General features: G+C 43.0%; 1 pseudogene; it reads left to right on the top strand.

Moving 5' to 3' along the window:
- Positions 1 to 3,244: 3,244 nt before the first annotated feature.
- Positions 3,245 to 4,141, top strand: LOC114699435 (annotated as a pseudogene).
- Positions 4,142 to 14,578: the final 10,437 nt, after the last annotated feature.

Below are 14,578 nucleotides of genomic sequence, written 5' to 3'. Positions count from 1 at the left end.
TGGTCAGAATCAGTCCTTTTCCAGCTTATTCATGCTGCACACTGCCCTCTTCACCACCAGTTAGTCCCTAAGTAGCCATCTCAGTTATCAGAACAATGTTTGTGTTCAAGTCACCTTCGTTTTACCTAACAATATGCAAGAGTGATGATGCTGTCACTTGAATATGCCAAAGAGAAGCTGCATCATGCTTCCTTCAAGTAAAAAGGTGAAAGTAAATCAGCATTTTTTGAGACCATATGCACATAAATTTTCTTAAAGTGTATTTGTAACACGAATCTTAAACGGTCTTATTAATAGAAAACCTGAAGCCAGATAGTGGATGAAAGCTGAAAGATCAGAGAAACAGAACAAGCCACAGCCAAGCTCATCTCACCAACTCCTCAGCTGATCCTTTTTCCACAAATCCTCAGACTGAAAGCTTCTGAGTCCTCACTCTTGAGGGTCTCAGTTGAACTGCTGCTTAGTTCCTGTCTCCTCATGCATTATATACTATTCTCCACCCAGCCATGTCACTTCCTGGGATTAAAGGTGTGAGTTCTTTCCAAACAAAGGCATGAGATCTCAAGTGCTAGAATTAAATGCATGTGCCACTGCCTGACTCTGTTTCCCAGGGTGGCCTTGAACTCACAGAGATCCAGATTGATCTCTGCCTCCCAAGTGATTGAATTAAGGGTGTGTGTCATCACTGTCTGGCCTCTATGTCTAATCTAGTGGCTGGCTCTGTCCTTTGATCCCCAGATAAGTTTCTTAGGGTACACAATATAGCATCACATGCATTAATAGTTCTTACTATTATATTTAATACCTTACAGTGCAAGTTTGTAAACTGAGATATCCCTCATCTTTGGTTATGGGAATTAATTGGTGTTTTGAGTGCATGACCCATTGAGAAGAGCAAAGGCTTTATTTATTAGCCAATAAAATCATGTACCTGGCCAGCTCTGAAGGTATTTATGATTTCATCATGGGTGTGCTAAACCATAAAACCCTAAAATCCTAGTTGAGGTTGTAGCCAGAGGTTTTCTTGTGCCACAGCAGCTTATAAAATAATCACTCAGAGGCTTCCTGCCAGCTAGCTCTTCATCTTAAATTCACCCATTTCTATTCATCTATGTTTTACCATGTGGCCATGGCATTAACGGTCTACTGGCATCTTGTTCCTCCATGGGTGGCTGAGTCGTGTCTGCCGTGACTCTGCCCTCTTATCCCTGTCTCTCTTGGATTTCCCATCTGGCTCCTATGCCTTTTCCTAGGCCAAAACAGCTTCTTCATTAACCAATAGTAGCAACACATATTCACAGCATGTAGAAAGACCATTCCACAGCATACGGTAATTTTATTCTTGTACTATTTTGTGTCAATAATGAAATTTAGATCCAGCATACATAAAAGATTGTTCATGCTTATTGTAGATACTTTTAGAAGAAAATATTAGATACAGGGAATAGAACCAAGAAGCAATTCAAATGAAATGAAAATAGTTATTTTGAAATAAACCTTTGGACAAGTAAAAGGCCAAGGTAAGAGCTTAGTTATATGCTTCTGTAGTATTTGTAGGGAGGGGTGAAGAATTTTCTCATTTTTACAGAGTTGAGGCTCCCTGGATGAATTTTGACAAATATTTTGAATTCTGACTTATTGGAGAACCATACTGCCTAAGGTTGCAGTCCACCATGTCCAGACAGCTCTCTGAACTCTGTGCAAAATGGAGGACTCCCTTTCCCATTGGCAGCAGGGCTTCCTGCTCTCTGCCTGACCTTATTTAGACGCTGTCCCTGTGCTTGGATGCCTGAATTATCTTAAATGTGACCTGTGACATAGTCAAAGCACAAAGGCTCCCCCCTGCCATCCACACGATATTAGGTATTGTGTTCCAGCTGTATTACAGGACCAGCCATCCACACGATATTAGGTATTGTGCTCCAGCTATTTTACAGGCCCGGTTATCCACATGATATTAGGTACTGTTCTCCAGCTGTATTACAGGACCATGCTGCCAAACACAAATTAGGTAATGCTAGCTGCTGTCCCCATCCTATAGAGTCTCCTCAGTCTGAGATAAATCTGAGCTGTCTCACTGAAGCTGACTCCCTGAAGGCTATTTCTGTCATACTCACAGCTCTCTGAACGCTGCTAAATGCTTCTGCTCCTCCTCCCTCATGGACCTGTGGCCAATGATCCATGAGGAGGATCCACACTGGTTTAAAAGTTCCAACAGTTGGGTTAGGATTTAGCTCAGTGGTAAAGTACTTGCCTAGCAAGCACAAGGCCCTGGGTTCAGTCCTCAGCTCTGGGGAAAAAAAAAGTTCCAACAGTGGGAGAATTCTAGAAAGACTCTGGAGTTATTATGGGATATGTTTGTGTTTTGAGGGAAAAAAAGTCCAGGACCCTGGTTACATCTTCAAGTCACACAAGAGATACATGCTCTGGAAGAAATGAATTCCCTTCGAATGATTAGAGCAAGGACCCAGGTTATTTCCATGCCATCCCACCTGGAGAGTACACATGACCCTTCTTTCTCTCCATTGCTATTCTCCAACCAGAAACAATTCCTTCCACAGTTGCCAGAATGTAAGTGACAGCAGCTACCTATCCCTGGTCCTGAATGTTTCACATGGGTATTCAGGATAGAACATAAAGGTAGATCCTGAGACCCTACATTGACCTCATCAACATATATACCCCAATGCCACCATCTCCTGACTTCCAAAAGTCCCCACAGAAGAGGTTCTAGATGACAAGATCTCCTTTGGGAAGTCAAATGAACTTTTCTCAATTTGAGAATACCTGGAGCAGAGCAGACATTTTCTCATGGTATAAATGGCTATGAGTTCTAATCTCCACTCTACATAGCACAGCTGTTGGTTTGTCTCCATTCATTTACTCATATTTGAGTTTAGTCTCATATTTTTAGAATGTAAAGTGGTTGTATTTGACATTGAATAAATAATGGCTGAAATAAAATCCAATTTTTTCCTCTTTCACATTAGATTTGAAGCTGGTCCATTCAGAGAGAAGGAAATATATGCCTTAGCACATACAAGATAAAGAAAGAATAGCTAAAACTCAATCATTTAAACCTTTATCTAACTAAAATAGAAAAACAAAATTAAACCCAAGGAAGGTAAAAGAAAAAGCAAAACTTAATAAAATAATAAATACACTATACAGTTCCTTACTACGTTTGGCTTGGTTGAAGGGAGAACTTAGCTCTTATAAGTTTTACCCACTAAGAGAATGACAGATGACAAACTGTACTTCAAGATGTGGAGTTTGTATGAATTCTACTTGCTTTTCTCTATATCAAGATGGTATAACAGGAAGGGACAGAACCATACTATTTGCTCTTGCCAAGACTCAGTTATTTGATGTTTGTAACTGATAAGATGAAAAGGCACTTTTAAAAGGTTATGAGACAAGAAGATATATGGTTTGGATATGGAGGCATACCCTCAAAATGTCATTATCTGATTGTTTTACTCTTTGATCTTCCAGTATCAAGTTCAGCTCTTCTTTGGAACATCAGTATACTTCAAGAGTTTTCCAGAAAGGAACATTCTACATTGTCCATCTAATTGCACAGTTAAAGCTCATTTTATGACATGTATGAAAGTAGCTGATGCTGTAAAGATAAAAGTCAAGCAACCAGTAAAATGCAGAAGAAAGAGAATAGGCAGCTCTGGGTGGGGCTGCAAAATGAATAGCAGGGACACTTATTAAATACTACAAAGCCATCCTATGTTCTGTGCCAAGCACTTCAGCATTTCTATGAATTACCTCTGCTGGCACACCAGATAGATTTGACCAGTTTGGGGACATCAACCAGAAACAAATAAATATCCTCCAGAAGAAAATGAATTTCATTCTGTCCCTTTTAGAATATATCAGACCATAAATGAATGACCTCACATTCAGAAGCTGTTTCATCCTGTGGCTGCAGATGGACAGCTGCATACACTAGGAAATCCCCTTATAAAAGTTTGGCCTTTTCACAGTCACTCCTATGGATGGAGAAAAAAGAACCAAGCAATGATTCACAGAATTGAGCCATTGCTGGAAACCCCTCTATGGTGGCTGAGTAAACATCTGAGCTACAGACAATTTTCTCCATGATAATCTTGTCCCTCCATCAACAGACTAAATAGGCCTGGCCAGGAAGGAATCACCTTGAGGTGGGACTTACTAGAGTGTGTCACCCTTGCTTCTATCATGTTCAGTGGAGGCAACAGAACCATAAGGCTCCTTCAAGCCAAGGAGGAAGACTTCATGAGAGATTGGGCAGTTAGGCAGGTCTGACTGTACCCCACCACTGCTTTGCTCCACTGTCATTATTAAACCTTAGCTGAGATAGCAAAGACACAGCAGGCCCACCACAAGCCTTTGTCTTCTTGCAGATACAATGCAGCTGAAACCTGTGCTTGAAGAAGAAAACGGAAACACATGCCACAGTTTGTATTTCTGATTAACAAGTAAGTGAGGTGTTTCTTAATGTGGCTATGGCTGAACCTTAGTCAAGAGAGTGGAAACACTGATTGAATTTTCAAGAAAATTGGGCTTAAGAAAGTAAAAGAGAAATCCTGTTATCAATAACAGTTGCTGGATCCTAACGGCTCCCTTGGGGGATAGAGTGAGAAGGTGCAGCATCAATGGCACAGACACCGGGAGTCAGTTGAGACAAACAACAAACTCACTTATTCTATAATGGGGAAGGCCTTATATACCTCCTCCCAGCACCCAGTCTGTGTTTCAATCTGGTGGCATTGTGTGTGGTTGTCCCTCATTGGCTGGGCACAATCAAGAACTCTGACAGTGACCAGGAACTCTGACAGTGCCTGTTTCTAGGCACTCAGGCAGACTGCAGGTTGGCTTACAAGGAAGTATGTTATGTGAATGCCTTGGCAATTGGTTTAAACAAATCTCCTCAACCCTATAGGCCTGTCCTACTGCATATCCACCCTTTTATTTTATTATGTGGGAACTCAGTGGGAGTCGGAATTCTTTGCTCCAGCCTTGTTGACCCCGCCTCAGGGGGAGTCAGGAACTGGATGGTGCCTGATTAGGTTGGCTTGCCAAACAAGCTCTTACCTGTCATTGACTACCAGCCCTCGAAGAGCATCCATCCCTGGGAGTCACCCCAGGTGGAGAGTGTCAGGCAGTAGCCTTTTGAATTTCAGAAAGCCAAGCATGCATAACCTGTGGAGGGCTGTGAGTTGGCTGTCTAAGAGACATTAACAACTGTAGAGTCGCCTTAGTGGTTATCCATTGTTGCTAGATGTGCTGTGGAGACACTTAAAAAAGAGAAAGATTTAAAACACCACCCATAAGTGAAAGTCCAGGAGGGATCAAACAGCCTCTTGATAACATGCCAAACCTTTTCAAAAATAGTCAAAGGCCATAACCTCTGCCCTTGTCTGATTTAATTGGAAAATTTTGTGTGTTAGCTGAAAAGGATAATATAAAAACTTAGCTAGCTACATATACTTTAGCTAGCTCCCAGCCTGCTAAACTAACATTAGCTGACCATGGGCACTTAATATATTTAGCTAGTTCCTAACTGCTAAACTAACAGTCCTCAAAAGGCATCATACAAAATGAGGACAAGTGAGGCTCCACAAGTCTTCAGCCTTTAGGGGGACAATGAGAGCAAGAAAGGGGACTATATACATTACCCATCCTAGGTTATTTCCTTCTTGGTGGAAGCAAAATGATCTGTGGCCAGGTGCACAACTCTTGCTAGGACCCATATTGGTATAGCTGTAAGTAAACTGGTTGCAACTCTGTGGGTTTGGTCCCAGGTTTTGGCACCAACAATGTAAGAAAAATTGTTGCAACAACTCTGGGAAAGGTGTCCTGACTACCTGGAGGTCAGGCAATACCTTGAGCTGTTTAGGACAACTCTGACAGCTGAAGCTGTAAAGAGACAGTTCAGCCCTGGAGGGCAAGGTATCCCGGACACCTTAAGCTGCTCAGAACAACAGCTCTGCCCTAAAGGTGTCCTGGACACCTGGAGCTGTTTAGCAAAGCTCTGATGACTAGAACTGCAAAGAAGCAGTCCAAACCTGGAAAGTAAATTTTTCTGACTTCTCGGGAAAGTCAGGCCGAAACTGATGGGGATGGTCTCCCTGCAGGATATAGCAATCCTGCTTCTCTCATGGAGAGCCGCTACAGCTGAACTTTGCTCAGCCTCCACTTAAGGAGGCTTCCTAGCAGAGTTTTACTTCTCCGGACTAAGATGTTGCTTCTTTTGCTTCACTCTGCAAGAGGGAAACTCCTGCAGAAATGTAGCAATCTCCTCCAGCTCCAGATAAAAGTGTTACTTTCCAGCTCTCTCTTGCTCTGTCCACTGAGGGATGTCTCAGCAAAGATCTTCTGTTTAGCTCCTCTTTGCTCTGCTCTTTCAGCTCTCCCTTGTATTCTCCACTAGGGGATGTCTCAGCAAGGATCTTCTCTATGCCAGTAAATGAAGATCTTCACACCCAAAACTCTTTTGAGAAAGAGATTTGTTTAGGAAGGAGTCCAGGAGAGTAGCTGCCCTACCAGGGGGAGAGAACAGCCTTTTTTCTACCTGGGCAGGATGGTTTACACATGATGTCTTGGGGGTAGAGTCAACCAGGGTTGACTTGGGGCCCAGGGTTCTACTGTCCTGCTCTGTGATCGGTTGGTTTCACAAGTCCATTGGCCAGAGGCAGAGATGGCTCTGATCTGACTGAGCGAAACTATGATTGTTCTGCCCTGATCTGAGCCATCTTTCCCTAGTTCTGGGCTCCAGGATCAGGGTGGTTTTCTTTAGCCAGTCCCTTTTCCCTACAGTAGTAGCACTCTGAGGAAAAACATAAGCATACCCTCTCACCTGGGTTAGTAGGGGGGCTGGTGGCTGCCATTAGAGAGAGATAGGATCCCTCCACTTCACCAGGGGCAGGGGCATGTTCTTTGGCAGAGATGCCCAGTGCTTGTAGGCCAGGCTGAGCCCCTTCTAGGGCCTTGAGGGTCAGGTCTGAGACATATAGAAAATAGGCATTCAAGCCAATCTGTGCCTGGTGCACAGGGTGGACATATTCCCCATGCCCTGTGAGCATATCATAGGCCACTGGGACATTAAGTAAGATGTTTGTCCAGGCCTGGGATTCTGCCAGATCATCATAGGCTGATCTCTAATTGAGAAAGACTGTAGGCTCCAACACAGCTTTAAGAAAATGGTACCAATGGAAATAAGTTTGTAACTGCATTGACCACTGAGCAAGGACCTGCTGAAAGTAGGGGGAATCTGGACCTGACTCATTTGGCTGATTTCCAGATGATGGGGAGATCAGCTATGGGGTGGGAATCCAGGGCTGAGCATTGGCATTTGGCCCCATGTTGGCTGGGAAGGCTTCTATAGGCCCACAGATTGACATTGGCACAGTCTGTGAGGATTTTAAGACACCCAGTGCTTCGGGAGGGTAGCCACCTCCTGAGGCAGGCAGGTGCTGGGTTAGATCACCTCAAGAATACCTCGGAGGAGGTATAGCCTTCTGCGGTGGTGGTGGAGCAGAGGAGTGGGAACAGTGCATGACTTAATGACAGCTGCCTTCTCCTTGACAGATTTTGCAGGGCCCACACTGACAGTTATGTTCTCCCTGACAGATTTCACAAGGCCCAAACTGTGTCCTCATCATTGGATATCATAGAGATATCTGACATGGGAGTGGTGGGGGTGATGAAAAGATTATCTTTTAGAGGGAAACAGCAAGCAAACAGCAGAGAGAAGACAGTCAACAGGGTGGAATTTGTATCAGACCCCTATGTCTTGTGCTTAATAGGGAACTTTCATGTTTTTTTAGGTCATGGCTATATGCCCACATGGTGTCACTGGATGAGGGAGGGCATTTGGGAGCAGGACCTTGGTTCTACCTCCTGGGAGTTAATTCTTATGTGGAGCACCTTGTGGACCAAAACAGAAAAAAATAATGTGCCTCCCTAACAGGACAGGCAGACAAACATGACAGACAAACACAAAAGAAGGAAAGAAATGGGGGTCCCAATGCTTACCTGTCAAAGGGACTGAAAGAACACAACACCGAGGGCTTTCTCACCAAAACACACTGTCTTGGGAACACTGTCAAGCACCATGAGTAAAGGGAGGGAGACATCAGAACCTGTGCTGGGAGAGAGAAAGCAGCTGAAGCCCCACATTCAAGTTCTAAATGTAGCTTGGATCCTAATGGCTCCCTCGGGGGAGGGAGTGAGAAGGCACAGTGTCAACGGCACAGACACCAGGAGTCAGTTGAAGACAAACAACAAATTTGTTTATTCAATAACAGGGAAGGCCTTATATACCCTCCCCCAGCACCCAGTCTGTGTTCCAATCTGGTGGCATTGCATGGTCATCCCTCATTGGCTGGCACAATCAGGATCTCTGACAGCACTGTTGCTAGGCTCTCAGGCAGACTTAAGGTTGGCTCATAAGGAAGTATGTTATGTGCATGCCTTGGCAACTGGTTTGAGCCAGTTTTTTTCGACTCTATGGGCCTGTCCTACTACAAATAACTGGCAGCAATTTTGGGTAAAAGATCAAATTACAGTAAACCAATCTTTCCTTAATGAAACTTTCCTGTTTACATCCAGTCTATTGGTATGCAAACAATCTTGTAACTTTGATAATAAACAGTGAGAGATTTTTAAATAAAGCCTTTAAGTATGAAAAACATAGACACAAACAATAGACAAGATAATGTCAAATGATACTGCTTTAAAAACAAATGGGATGTTTAACATCCTGGCCAAGTCAAGCATGATAGTACATGCCTATAACACAAGAACTCTGGAGGATAAGGATAATATGAACTCCAGGCCAGCCTTGGATATGTAACAAGGCAGAGGCCAACCTAGCCCTGGCAAGGCTAGTAAAGGAGGGGAGAATTAACCAGAGTCAACAATGGAAAGGAGTATCAATGTGGTAATTGACTATAATACATGATCATAAGGCAGGCTGCCCACTTACTATAGCTTGGATCTGGAATAGCCTACAAAGTCATGTGTTAAAAAGGCTTGGTGCTCCAGCCAGTGCTATCCAGAGGTGTGGAGCAGGTAATGGGAAGGGACCTGAAAGGTAGTCCCCTGCCCTTCCTTGTATTTGCCTCTTGGCCACAACGTAAATAATCTTGTTCCATCATGTTCTTCAGCTACAAATGTGCTGCCATAGCCCAAAGAAACAGGGCCAAATGGGTATAGATGGTAAATCCACAAAATTGTGAAGTCACATGTATTTATATATTTATGTGGGAGTGAGGTGCTTGTCACCAAGCCCCTATGGATGCCAAAGGACAACTGGCAGGAGTTGGTCCTATCCTTCTACCATGTGGGTCCAGGAGATAAAACTCAGCTCATCAGGGTTAGCAGCAAATCATTTTACCTACCAATGAGCTATCTCACCCACCAAGTCTTTTTATTTTATCTTTTTGCCTTTGGGTATTTATTATAATAATAGGGAACTCACTAACATACAATGTTAGACCAACAAAATATAAATTTAAAAGGAGAAAAAATAAAACTTTACCTAAAAGCAGATAATTCAAATAAATTTATAACTATTAAATAAACTATAATCTCAATTTCCCTCCCCCCACAGGGAAAAAATCTAGGCCCAAAAACTTTTCCAACAAATTCTAGCCCTACATTTAAAGGAAAAATAATGAAAACATAACATCAGGTGACTGGAGAGATACTTAGTTGGTTAAGTCTCCTGGATTTCCTAGGACCCAGGATCTATCATCAGCTCCCAAGGTGGCTCACAGCTGCTGTACCTCCACTTCCAAGGATCTCACATGCATCCTCCCTCCACAGACACACAGAGTACATATGCACATATAAGGCCAAATCACATATACACCATAAGATAAAAATGATCAACTTTTAAAAAAATAACAAACAAAAAACTACAATGAAAAAGAAAATATAACTTAAGCTTTCCTAGGATTTAAAAAAAAAAGACAAGGTCCTCCCCACATATCTAACAAAGCCAGAATAAACCTGAATGCTAAAATTAAACAAGAATTCATAAAAGAATGTAAGAATGGGCTACTACTATACATTAACCTAAATGCAAAATCAAAACAGTAATTAACAAATTTGAAGTTGAAGCATCCAGTGACATCAGAACACATTACATAACACCAATCTCATAACAACAGTTATAAACTCAGGACCAAAGAACAGTCATATGCAGACAGGTATCTGAGAAAACATAAGCCCCAAAAGAAGAGAACACACTGGGAGGATGTAAACTCACTGGCTTCCCACAGCTTCCCTCACTTCCACTGCACATAACAAAGAAAGCCTGAGGAGGAAGCAGCATTCTTGTTGGACTCAGGATTCCTATGTAGAGTCTGAGGCTGAGAGTGACTGGAAATTAAGAGAAAGCCTAGTTTAAAAAAAGGGGGTTCCAAATCCTATAGGAAAGAATGACTATTCACAACCCCTCAACTGCTTCTAGCATTCAAAGAACCAGACAGAAACCAACAAAAGGTAGAGAGAGATCTGCATCTTTTCCCCTCTGGAGGCAGAGCTGGAATTCAACCATGAAAATTAGAGGTACTGCTTATCACTCTTGGTTTTCCACAAAAACCCACAACGAGCTACAGGACCAATTAATACAAGTAGATATGTCTTAGAACTAACTGATAGAAAATGGCAGTCTTGGGCTGGAGAGATGGCTCAGAGGTTAAGAGTACCAACTGCTCTTCCAGAGGTCCTGAGTTCAATTCCCAGCACCCACATGGTGGCTCACAACCATCTGTAATGAGATCTGGTGCCCTCTTCTGTATACATAATAAATAATCTTAAAAAAAAAAAAAGAAAAGAAAAAAGAAAAGAAAATGGCAGTCTTTTTCCAAGAAAGAGGACAGAATCCAAAGACTCAATAATATCCTTTTAAAATGTTCAATATACAGCAAAGATGCCAGAAAACATGACACCAAAGGTTTACAAATTTCACAGTAGCTAACGTAAACACTGTCATATGACTCATGTGTTGAAATTGCCAATCAAAAGTTGTAATGTAGAAGCCAGGCATGGTGATAGGCACCTGTAATTCAATCCCGGGACCAGCTTGGATTATTCAAACCTGGGAGTTCAAGACCAAGCTATGCAACTTAATGAGACCCTGTCTCAAAGTTCCATGAATCAGTGTTAGATAACCATGCAGTCTGGTTTAACTGTTTTAAAAAACAAGACATCAAAACTTAAGATTTAGATAGTCAAAGTGCCAAAGACATACACTATCTTAACAAAGAATATTTCAGGAATAAACCTGGTCCAACTGCACGAAGCCCTGAATCCACTTCTCGCTTCCATCCCATCATAAGCCGACTTGGTTCATAGCCTCATTGCCTCCACCCAGAAGGTGCCTCAGAATGCTTCTGGCACTACTCGGACTTTCCACCTTACCCTCTGCTGATCTGGTCAATACACCAAGTATTATTGCTAAAATGCGTAGAGATTAGATTTTACCTACCAAACCCTTTGATACTTCTAAATATTTTTATAGAAATAAAAACCATACTCCTTAGCATTGTATTTATGGTCTCTCTTGGTCATTTTCAGCCCATCTCTCTACTCCTTGGGTCCCCCATTCAAGCTACACATCACCCTTCTCCAAGAAAGTCCTACATATTCTTAAAACCTCACCTTCTGTCTGACACCTGTCAGTCTTTTTCATGGTGCTGCATACCTTGGGTGAGAAGCTGTCAACTATACATGCTTTCTCCTGACAATTCCACTGCTTAGAACACTGCCTGGAGCTACGCTTCAGCTAGGAAAAACACTGAAACTTCTGCTGTTGGCCACAACGTCTACTTCAAGAGTCCTTGTTTTAGTCCTGACTGCTCCAGCTCACATCAGCACTGGAAAATTTGACCTTATCCATGAAAAGCCTCAGTGACCTCCTCTGGATTACTAATATACAATACAAGCTAGATGATGATACCATAAGGAACAGAATGAAGAAGCAGCAGTTTGGGGGAGAAAACAGAAGATTTGGGGCTGAGGCAGAAATGTTTTTCAGACATACAAATGGAAATACAATTTGAAAAAGCAATTAGAATGTAGGTCTGGAGTAATAGAAAGAACTGGAAAAATAGACTGGGAAATTCAAGATATAGTCAATCCATATTATTTGCAAAGAGTATATATGTGGAATTACATATGTATTAGAAGTTGTTGCTCACCCCAAAACACAGACATGCCCAGGGAAGCAAACATTTGAGCTTCTGGATAAACTTATTTCCAAAGGAGGTCAAACAAGGTGATGCTATTCCTTTCCCAGATCTTTCATGGTAAATAGGTAACCCTTTTTGCAGTGTACTTAATGCCACATCGTTCATGGTCTGTACTTTTCCTTTGGGATTCATTTAAAGCTGCCTGCTAGTGCAGAGCTGAAGTGCTGCCTAGTGTTCCTAAGCAGATGTACCTTAAAGAGAAAACATGTTAGGCAAGCTTCCTCCAAGAAAGAATTATAGTGCTGGGGCTATGAGCTCAATATTAATGAAGCCATAGCATATATTAAATAAGGTGTATTTACACAAAAACAGACATAGAGCAAGGTTATGCACCAATTAGCTGATAAATGTAAACAGAGGCTCCAAGGACATAACCTTGCATCTCTCTCAACAGCAATAATTCAGTATTCAATAATTTAGTGTTCTTGGCAAGTTCATCGAACACAACTGTGGATAATGAGAATCAGCTATATATTCATGACAGGTATAAGAATGGATGATGTTGAATAGTAAAAGTACATATAGCAAGAGAATAAGAGATGGCAAAGCAGAACTCAAGGGAATATAGTTGCTTAGGCCCTGGATGTTGTTGAAGGATGGCCAAAAGGATGGTAAGGAAGGTGGTAAGATGTCCTTGGGAAGTAACATGATGCAATTTTGCCAGGCATTACAAAACAGCTCCAGGTGGTGGTGGTGGGAGGTGGTGGGGTGGAGGTGTGGTGGTGATGGTGGTGGTGGTGGTGGTGGGGTGGGTGTGGTGGTGGAGGTGGTGGTGGTGGTGGTGGAGGTGGTGGGTGGTGGTGGTGTGGTGGTCGGTGGTGGTGGTGGAGGTGATGGTGGTGGTGGTGGTGGTGGATGGTGTGGTGGTGTGGTGGATGGTGGTGGTGGTGGTGGAGGGTGAGGGGGGTGGTGGTGGTGGTGTTGGTGGTGGGTGATTTGGTGTGAGGTGGTGGTGGTGTGGTGGTGGTAGTGGGTGGTGGTGGTGGTGGTGGTGGTGGTGGAGGGGTGGTGGTGGGGGTGGTGGAGGTGGTGGTGGTGGTGATGGAGGTGGTGATGGTGGTGGTAGTGATGGTGGTGGTGATGGAGGTGGTGATGGTGGTGGTAGTGATGGTGGTGGTGATGGTGGTTGGTTAAACGGCACATTTGCTCGTGGCAGCCATGCCAGTGGAGGAGAGTGCTGGTCACAGCCATGGTTACCATTTTAGTAGCTTTTAATTGGGAGGGGGGGGGAGAGAGAGAGAGAGAAGAGAGAGAGAGAGAGAGAGAGAGAGAAGAGAGAGGCAGACGAAGGAGAGAGCAGAAAGAGAAGAAAGGGGAGAGAGAGGGGAGAGAAGAAGGAAGGGGCAGGAAGGAAAGAGAGGGACACACAGAGGGCCCACCTGCTTTTTAGGCTGGGACACCGTAGCAGGCTGATGACGTAGTTAAGGACCGAATCATTACATCCAGTCTTTCACTTATTATAAAAAAAGCAGGTAGATGGGACTAGGGGCGTCATTCCTCTAAAAAAACTGCTTCCAGCTTACTTTTGGTCGTCGGTTGGCTCTCGGGGAATGGAAGAAGGGGAGTTTTCCTAGGTAGACAGCTTGTGGGATGCTGTCTGTCATCCGTTTGCTCTGAGACATGTATCCCTCTTGGCTGTGGCTGGAAAACTGTCTGTTTGACAAGATGCTGGTGACACGGAAAAAAATACTTAGAGAGATAAGAGAACCATTATTATTTTATGTTGACATTTATCTGATGTAGATCCAGCTGTCCTTATGGATTTGAAACATGTAAGCTTTATCAGACACAGATTATTTTAAAGCACCTGTTTCCTTTATTAGTTTGGCATCCAGGAGACAGGTGACAATTGTTAAAAGCATCTCACAGTAATATATGTTTACATTAAAGTCTTTTATAGCGCCCAGATGCTTTTGGGTCTGGGGGTGTCAATACCTTTTAGCTGTTACAGTTTCTTATTGATGATCTCTGGACTCGCGTTCTGTGTGGTCCTGTATCATTTAGCTGAACAGTGAGTTAGAGCAGGGAACTGGGAAGAGAAAAGCTTGTGGTTTATTGAGAATTTATTTATTTATTTTTTTGGAATTAGGGACACAAGGCAAAGATCAGGACCCTGTCTGTATGCACGTGAGAAACACAGCAGTGGATCTGGAGTGAAGCAATGAGCTCTTATTTTTAGTGGAAATCTTTTTTCATTAAGTAACTCTGAAAGTGCAATTAAATCTGGTGAGGTGGTAAGGCTGTCCACTGTACCCGACAATAAAATGGAGAGGTGGCATCCAAAAACTCCAGACTGAGTCATGGCTCTGGTGTCCAGAAGGAAA

The sequence above is a fragment of the Peromyscus leucopus genome, unplaced genomic scaffold, assembly GCF_004664715.2.
Source record: "Peromyscus leucopus breed LL Stock unplaced genomic scaffold, UCI_PerLeu_2.1 scaffold_442, whole genome shotgun sequence".
Lineage (NCBI taxonomy): Eukaryota > Metazoa > Chordata > Mammalia > Rodentia > Cricetidae > Peromyscus > Peromyscus leucopus.
Note: the sequence above shows the minus strand (reverse complement) of the source record. Positions and strands in the feature narration are given on the sequence as shown.